The sequence below is a fragment of the Arachis hypogaea genome, chromosome 1 (genome assembly GCF_003086295.3).
Source record: "Arachis hypogaea cultivar Tifrunner chromosome 1, arahy.Tifrunner.gnm2.J5K5, whole genome shotgun sequence".
Classification (NCBI taxonomy): Eukaryota; Viridiplantae; Streptophyta; class Magnoliopsida; order Fabales; family Fabaceae; genus Arachis; species Arachis hypogaea.
Window position 1 is genome coordinate 17,963,524 of NC_092036.1, and position 8,294 is coordinate 17,971,817.

Sequence of the window (8,294 nt, forward strand, 5' to 3'; positions counted from 1 at the left end):
TTCACCTATCAAATCCCATCTTTCTCTTCACCACTCACATCCATCCTTCATAAAACCCCACCTACCTCACCATTCAAATTCAAACCACTTTCCCACCCAAACCCACCCTCACTTGACCGAACCCTACCCTTCCCCCACTCCTATATAAACCCTCCTTCAGTCCTTCATTTTCACACAACCTAAACACCACTTCTCCCCCTTTTTGGCCGAACACAAAGCCATTCCCTTCTTCCTCATTTCTTCTTCTTCTACTCTCTTCTTTGCTCTTTTGCTCGAGGACGAGCAAACCTTTTAAGTTTGGTGTGGTAAAAGCATTGCTTTTTGTTTTTCCATAACCATTTATGGCATCCAAGGCCGGAGAAACCTCTAGAAAGAGGAAAGGGAAGGCAAAAGCTTCCACCTCCGAGTCATGGGAGATGGAGAGATTCATCTCAAGGGTGCATCAAGACCACTTCTATGAAGTTGTGGCCTTGAAGAAGGTGATCCCTGAGGTCCCTTTTTCACTCAAAAAGAGTGAATATCCGGAGATCCGACATGAGATCCGAAGAAGAGGTTGGGAAGTTCTTACCAACCCCATTCAACAAGTCGGAATTTTAATGGTTCAAGAGTTCTATGCCAATGCATGGATCACCAAGAACCATGATCAAAGTGTGAACCCGGATCCAAAGAATTGGCTTACTATGGTTCGGGGGAAATACTTGGATTTTAGTCCGGAAAGTGTAAGGTTGGCATTCAATTTGCCCATGATGCAAGGAGATGAACATCCTTACACTAGAAGGGTCAACTTTGATCAAAGGTTGGACCAAGTCCTCACAGTCATATGTGAAGAGGGCGCCCAATGGAAAAGAGATTCAAGAGGGAAGCCGGTTCAATTGAGAAGGCATGACCTCAAGCCCGTGGCTAGAGGATGGTTGGAGTTTATTCAACGCTCAATCATTCCCACTAGCAACCGGTCCGAAGTTACTATAGACCGGGCTATCATGATTCATAGCATCATGATTGGAGAAGAAATAGAAGTTCATGAGGTTATAGCTCAAGAACTCTATAAGGTGGCGGACAAGTCCTCTACCTTGGCAAGGTTAGCCTTTCCTCATCTCATTTGTCACCTCTGTTATTCAGTTGGAGTTGACATAGAGGGAGATATCCCTATTGATGAGGACAAGCCCATCACTAAGAAGAGGATGGAGCACACAAGAGACCCCACTCATCATGAGATCCCTGAGATTCCTCAAGGGATGCACTTTCCTCCACAAAACTATTGGGAGCAACTAAACACCTCCCTAGGAGAATTGAGTTCCAACATGGGACAACTAAGGGTGGAGCATCAAGAACACTCCATCATCCTCCATGAAATTAGAGAAGATCAAAGAATCATGAGAGAGGAGCAACAAAGACAAGGAAGAGACATTGAGGAGCTCAAGCACTCCATAGGACCTTCAAGAGGAAGAAAGAGCCGCCATCACTAAGGTGGACCCGTTCCTTAATTTCCTTGTTCTTTACTTTTCCTGTTTTTCGAATTTTAGTGCTTATGTTTGTCTATGTTTGTGTCTTGTGATCATTAGTGTCTTAGTGTGTATGCCTTAAAGTTATGAATGTCCTATGAATCCATCACCTTTCTTAAATAAAAATGAAAAACGTGCTTAATTGAAAAAGAAAAGAATTGCATGAATTTTGAATTTTATAACAGTTTAATTATTTTGATGTGGTGGCAATATTTTTGTTTTCTAAATGTATGCTTAAACAGTGCATATGTCTTTTGAATTTGTGGTTCATGAATGTTGGCTCTTGAAAGAATGATGAAAAAGGAGACATGTTACTGAGGATCTGAAAAATCATAAAAATGATTCTTGAAGCAAGAAAAAGCAGTGAATACAAAAAAAAAAAGAGGGAGAAAATTTCGAAAAAAAAGGGGAGAAAAGAAAACGAAAAAAAAAGAGAAAAAGAGAAATAAAGTTGTGATCCAAGGCAAAAAGAGTGTGCTTAAGAACCCTGGACACCTCTAGTTGGGGACTCTAGCAAAGCTGAGTCACAATCTGAAAAGGTTCACCCAATTATGTGTCTGTGGCATGTATGTATCCGGTGGTAATACTGGAAAACAGAGTGCTTTGGGCCACGGCCAAGACTCAATAAATAGCTATGTTCAAGAATCATCATACTTAACTAGGAGAATCAATAACACTATCTGGATTCTGAGTTCCTAGAGAAGCCAATCATTCTGAATTTCAAAGGATAGAGTGAGATGCCAAAACTATTCAGAGGCAAAAAGCTAAAAGCCCCGCTCATCTAATTAATACTGATCTTCATAGATGTTTTTGGAATTCATTGCATATTCTATTCTTTTTATCTTATTTGATTTTCAGTTGCTTGAGGACAAGCAACAATTTAAGTTTGGTATTGTGATGAGCGGATAATTTATACGCTTTTTGGCATTGTTTTTAGTATGTTTTTAGTATGATCTAGTTAGTTTTTAGTATATTTTTATTAGTTTTTAGTTAAAATTCACTTTTCTGGACTTTACTATGAGTTTGTGTGTTTTTCTGTGATTTCAGGTATTTTCTGGCTGAAATTGAGGGACCTGAGCAAAAATCTGATTCAGAGACCAAAAAAGGACTGCAGATGCTGTTGGATTCTGACCTCCCTGCACTCGAAGTGGATTTTCTGGAGTTACAGAAGCCCAATTGGCGCGCTCTCAATGGCGTTGGAAAGTAGACATCCTGGGCTTTCCAGCAATATATGATAGTCGATACTTTTCCCAAGATTTGATGGCCCAAACCGGCGTTCAAAGTCACCCTCAGGAATTCCAGCGTTAAACGCCGGAACTGGCACCAAAATGGGAGTTAAACGCCCAAACTGGCATAAAAGCTGGCGTTTAACTCCAAGAAGAGTCTCTACACGAAAATGCTTCATTGCTCAGCCCAAGCACACACCAAGTGGGCCCGGAAGTGGATTTTTATGTCATTTACTCATCTCTGTACACCCTAGGCTACTAGTTTTCTATAAGTAGGACCTTTTACTATTGTATTTGAATCTTTTGATCACTTTAGATCTCTAGATCATCTTGGGACATCTAGTTCTTAGATCATTGGGAGGCTGGCCATTCGGCCATGCCTAGACCTTGTTCTTATGTATTTTCAACGGTGGAGTTTCTACACACCATAGATTAAGGTGTGGAGCTCTGCTGTACCTCGAGTATTAATGCAATTACTATTGTTCTTCTATTCAATTCCGCTTGTTCTTGTTCTAAGATATCACTTGTTCTTCAACTTGATGAATGTGATGATCCGTGACACTCATCATCATTCTCACCTATGAACGTGTGACTGACAACCACCTCCGTTCTACCTTCGATTGGGTGAATATCTCTTGGATTCCTGATACACGATGCATGGTTGATCGCCTGACAACCGAGTGCTCGCCTGACAAACGAGCCAGCCATTCCGTGAGATCAGAGTCTTCGTGGTATAGGCTAGAACTGATGGCGGCATTCAAGAGAATCCGGAAGGTCTAACCTTGTCTGTGGTATTCTGAGTCGGATTCAATGATTGAATGACTGTGACGTGCTTCAAACTCCTGAGGGCGGGGCGTTAGTGACAGACGCAAAAGAATCACTGGATTCTATTCTGGCCTGATTGAGAACCGACAGATGGATAGCCGTGCCGTGACAGGGTGCGTTGAACATTTCCACTGAGAGGATGGGAGGTAGCCACTGACAACGGTGAAACCCTTGCTTAAGCTTGCCATGGAAAGGAGTAAGAAGGATTGGATGAAGACAGTGGGAAAGCAGAGAGACGGAAGGGAAGGCATCTTCATACGCTTATCTGAAGTTCCTACCAATGAATTACATAAGTATCTCTATCTTTATCTTTATGTTTTATGCGTTTATCACCATACCCATTTGAGTTTGCCTGACTGAGATTTACAAGGTGACCATAGCTTGCTTCATACCAACAATCTCTGTGGGATCGACCCTTACTCGCGTAAGGTTTATTACTTGGACGACCCAGTACACTTGCTGGTTAGTTGTGCGAAGTTGTGTTTATGCCATGGTATTGAACACCAAGTTTTTGGTTTCATCACCGGGGATTATTTGAGTTGTGAAAAGTAGTGATCACAATTTCGTGCACCATGTCTCATTTTAAGTTTGGTGTCAATTGCATGTTTCTGTTCTTCTTGCATTCATGCATGTGTCTTCATTAATCTTCATGTTGTTCTTGATGATTTCATTGCTCTGATTTTTAAATTCTCTTGACTTGAGTGTTTTGTGTTTCTCATGTGCATTCTCATTTTGTTAGTGTCAGTAGTATACAAACTGCTAAGTTTGGTGTCTTACATGCATTGTTATTTGATTTTAGTTGTATTTTGATTATTCCTCATTTTTAAAAATCCAAAAATATTTTTTTATTTGTGTCTTTTCAAGTCAATAATATAGGGAATTGAAGATTCAGAACATTCAACAGAGGAATTACACCGAAAAAGCTGGGCGTTCAAAACGCCCAGTGAAGAAGGGCAAACTGGCGTTTAAACGCCAGCCAGGGTGCCTGGCTGGGCGTTTAACGCCCAAAAGGGTAGTAGTTTGGGCGTTAAACGCCAGAATGTGCACCATTCTGGGCGTTTAACGCCAGGATGGCACAAGAGGGAAGATTTTGTTTTCAAATCAATTTTTTTTAGTTTTCAAAATCAAATCTTTTTCAAATCAAATCTTTTCAATCAAATCTTTTTCAAAATCAATTTCTTTCCATTTTCAAAAATACTTGCTATCAATTAATGATTTGATTCAACATTTCAAGTATGTTGCCTTTTCTGTTGAGAAAGGTTTAATGTCTGAATCATATCTTTTCTTGTTAGCCAAGTTATTAGTTTTTAAAATCAAATCTTTTTTTTTAAAATATTTTTCAAATCATATCTTCTCAATCACATCTTTTTAAAACCAATCATATCTTTTTAATCACATCTTTTTCAAAAATAGTTTTCAATCATATCTTTTTAATTTCTTGTTTCAAAATCTTTTTCAAAAATCACTTTACTTCTTTCTCAATCATGGTTTTCAAAAATCAACTAAAGTTTTCCAAAATGTTTTCAAAATCTTTTTCTTAATTTTCGAAAATTACTTCCCCTCTTCTCACATCCTTCTATTTATGGACTAACACTATTCCTTAATGCAAAATTCGAACTCCATCTTCTTTGATAAGTTTGAATTTTCTACTTCTGCCTTCTATTTTTCTTTTCCTCTGACACCTCAAGGAATCTCTATACTGTGACATAGAGGATTCCATATTTTCCTGTTCTCTTCTCTTTCATATGAGCAGGAGCAAAGACAAAAGCATTCTTGTTGAGGCTAACCCTGAACCTGAAAGGACCTTGAAGCGAAAACCAAGAGAAGCTAAGGCACAACTCTCTGTAGAGGACCTAACAGAAATCTTCAAAGAAGAAGAACACATGGCAGCCGAAAACAACAACAATGCCAACAATGCAAGGAAGGTGCTGGGTGACTTTACTGCACCTACTCCCGACTTCTATGGGAGAAGCATCTCTATCCCTGCCATTGGAGCAAACAACTTTGAGCTTAAGCCTCAATTAGTTTCTCTAATACAACAGAATTGCAAGTTCCATGGACTTCCATTGGAAGATCCTCATCAGTTTTTAGCTGAATTCTTGCAAATCTGTGACACTGTCAAGACTAATGGGGTTGACCCTGAGGTCTACAGACTTATGCTATTCCCTTTTGCTGTAAGAGACAGAGCTAGAACATGGTTGGACTCACAACCTAAAGAAAGCCTGAACTCTTGGGAAAAGCTAGTCAATGCCTTCTTGGCAAAGTTCTTTCCACCTCAAAAAATTGAGTAAGCTTAGAGTGGAAGTCCAAACCTTCAGACAGAAGGAAGGAGAATCCCTCTATGAAGCTTGGGAAAGATACAAACAATTAATCAGAAAGTGTCCCTCTGACATGCTTCATGAATGGAGCATCATAGGTATTTTCTATGATGGTCTGTCTGAACTGTCCAAGATGTCTTTGGATAGCTCTGCTGGAGGATCTCTTCATCTGAAGAAGACGCCTACAGAAGCTCAAGAGCTGATTGAAATGGTTGCAAATAACCAATTCATGTATACTTCTGAAAGGAATCCTGTAAACAATGGGACTAATCAGAAGAAAGGAGTTCTTGAGATTGACACTCTGAATGCCATATTAGCTCAGAACAAAATATTGACTCAGCAAGTCAATTTGATTTCTCAAAGTCTGTCTGGAATGCAAAATGCACCAGGTAGTACTAAGGAGGCTTCATCTGAAGAAGAAGCTTATGATCCTGAGAATCCTTCAATAGAAGAGGTGAATTACATGGGAGAACCCTATAGAAACACCTATAATCCTTCATGGAGAAATCATCCAAATCTCTCATGGAAGGATCAACAGAGACCTCAACAAGGTTTCAACAATAACAATGGTGGAAGAAACAGGTTTAGCAATGGCAAGCCTTTTCCATCATCTTCTCAGCAACAGACAGAAAGTTCTAAGCAGAACAACTCTGACTTAGCAACCATGGTCTCTGATCTAATCAAAACCACTCAAAGTTTCATGATTGAAACAAGGTCCTCCATTAGAAATTTGGAGGCACAAGTGGGTCAGCTGAGCAAGAAAATTACTGAACTCCCTCCTAGTACTCTTCCAAGCAATACAGAAAAAAATCCAAAAGGAGAGTGCAAGGCCATCAACATGGCCGAATTTGGAGAGGAAGGAGAGGCAGTGAACGCCACTGAGGAAGACCTCAATGGACGTCCACTGGCCTCCAATGAGTTCCCCAATGAGGAACCATGGGAATCTGAGGCTCAAAATGAGACCATAGAGATTCCATTGGACTTACTTCTGCCATTCATGAGCTCTGATGAGTATTCTTCCTCTGAAGAGGATGAGTATGTCACTGAAGAGCAAGTTGCCAAATACCTTGGAGCAATCATGAAGCTAAATGACAAGTTATTTGGAAATGAGACTTGGGAGGATGAACCCCCTTTGCTCACCAAAGAACTGGATGACTTGTCTAGGCAGAAATTGCCTCAAAAGAGACAGGATCCTGGGAAGTTTTCAATACCTTGTACCATAGGCACCATGACCTTCAACAAGGCCTTGTGTGACTTAGGGTCAAGTGTAAACCTCATGCCTCTCTCTGTAATGGAGAAGTTAGGGATCTTTGAGGTGCAAGCTGCAAAAATCTCACTAGAGATGGCAGACAACTCAAGAAAACAAGCTTATGGACTTGTAGAGGATGTTTTGGTAAAAGTTGAAGACTATTACATCCCTGCTGATTTCATAGTCCTAGAGACTGGGAAGTGCATGGATGAATCCATCATCCTTGGCAGACCCTTCCTAGCCACAGCAAAGGCTGTGATTGATGTTGATAGAGGAGAATTGATCATTCAAGTGAATGAAGAATCCTTTGTGTTTAAGGCTCAAGGATATCCCTCTGTCACCATGGAGAGAAAGCATGAAGAGCTTCTCTCAAAACAGAGCCAAACAGAGCCCCCACAGTCAAACTCTAAGTTTGGTGTTGGGAGGCCACAACCAACTTCTAAGTTTGGTTTTGAACCCCCACATTCAAACTCTAAGTTTGGTGTTGGGAGGTTCCAACATTGCTCTGAGCATCTGTGAGGCTCCATGAGAGCCGTCTGTCAAGCTACTGACATTAAAGAAGCGCTTGTTGGGAGGCAACCCAATGTTATATTTTATCTATTTTTCTTTTGTTATTTTATGTTTTCTGTAGGTTGATGATCATGAGAAGTCACAAAATCAATTGAAAAAGCAAAAACAGAATGAAAAACAGAAAGAAAAACAGCACACCCTGGAGGAAGATCCTGCTGGCGTTTAAACGCCAGTAAGGCTAGCAGATGGGCGTTTAACGCCCAGTCTGGCACCATTCTGGGCGTTTAACACCAGAAAGGGGCACCAGACTGGCGTTAAACGCCAGAAAAGGGCAAGAACTTGGCGTTAAACGCCAGAAATGGGCACCAGCCCGGCGTTTAACGCCAGAATTTGCATGAAGAGCAATTTTGCTCGCCACTTGGTGCAGGGATGACTTTTCCTTGACACCTCAGGATCTGTGGGCCCCACAGGATCCCTACCTACCCCACCACTCTCTCTCTCTTCTTCACCCATTCACCAATCACCTCAACACCTCTTCTCCAAAAACCCTTCACCTATCAAATCCCATCTTTCTCTTCACCACTCACATCCATCCTTTATAAAACCCCACCTACCTCACAATTCAAATTCAAACCACTTTCCCACCCAAACCCACCCCCATAGC